At 46.1% G+C, this 662-nt stretch overlaps 1 protein-coding gene across 1 annotated transcript in view; it reads right to left on the reverse strand.

The window, feature by feature from the left end:
* Positions 1 to 425, reverse strand: part of LOC101853689 — a 28,533-nt gene extending 28,108 nt beyond the window's left edge. The window contains exon 1 of the mRNA XM_035969067.1: positions 352 to 425. The gene's annotated coding sequence lies outside the window, so the exon portion shown is untranslated. The remainder of the gene's footprint in view (positions 1 to 351) is intronic.
* Positions 426 to 662: the final 237 nt, after the last annotated feature.

The following is a 662-nucleotide window of genomic DNA, read 5'->3' on the forward strand; positions in this document are numbered from 1 at the left end:
CCCCCCCCCATAGAAAACAAAACAAAACAAAACAAAACAAAACAAAACAAAAAACGGATAACCACAAAGTTCTTCCATATTTCTCTCATAGTGTGCGCCTGTGAACAAAAAATCGCTCCTCTCCACGTTTCATTAAGCACTAGAAAGGCTTCCTCATAGATTTCCAATTTCCGGAATAGATGCCAAATTCATTTGGCGCTTTGCCAAGCCCACGCAACACCCGAGTAAGGACATTCCACAACTCCAGTATTAGCACATTAGGCCCCAGATTTCAGAATATGAACGATATAGCCAGATATAGCATTTTGTTGTCACGACACATTAACCTGCATTTAAGAAAAGGGCCTTTACCGTGGTTTTGCAAAATTTTTGCTTCTTTTCGTAAGCGGAATTGAAGTCAGCATCACCAAAGTTGTCCTTCCGCACGGCCGTTCGTCACGAAGAAAAGCGGCGAGATTGCGCCACAGACGAGAACTCAGAGTGTGTCGGGTTTCAATAGGAGAATCTAGCAGTTTTTGCATATTAAATTATCGATTTTCCTCTCCTCCGTGGCGATTCGGCCACTCCCGTTGAGTTGATTCCATTACCGTGGCGTTGCCGCCATGGGGGGAAACGAGGTGGTTTAGGGGGAGATGGGGAGGGTGGGGGTGGGGGGTGGGGTA

The sequence above is a fragment of the Aplysia californica genome, unplaced genomic scaffold (assembly GCF_000002075.1).
Source record: "Aplysia californica isolate F4 #8 unplaced genomic scaffold, AplCal3.0 scaffold00111, whole genome shotgun sequence".
Taxonomy (NCBI): domain Eukaryota; kingdom Metazoa; phylum Mollusca; class Gastropoda; order Aplysiida; family Aplysiidae; genus Aplysia; species Aplysia californica.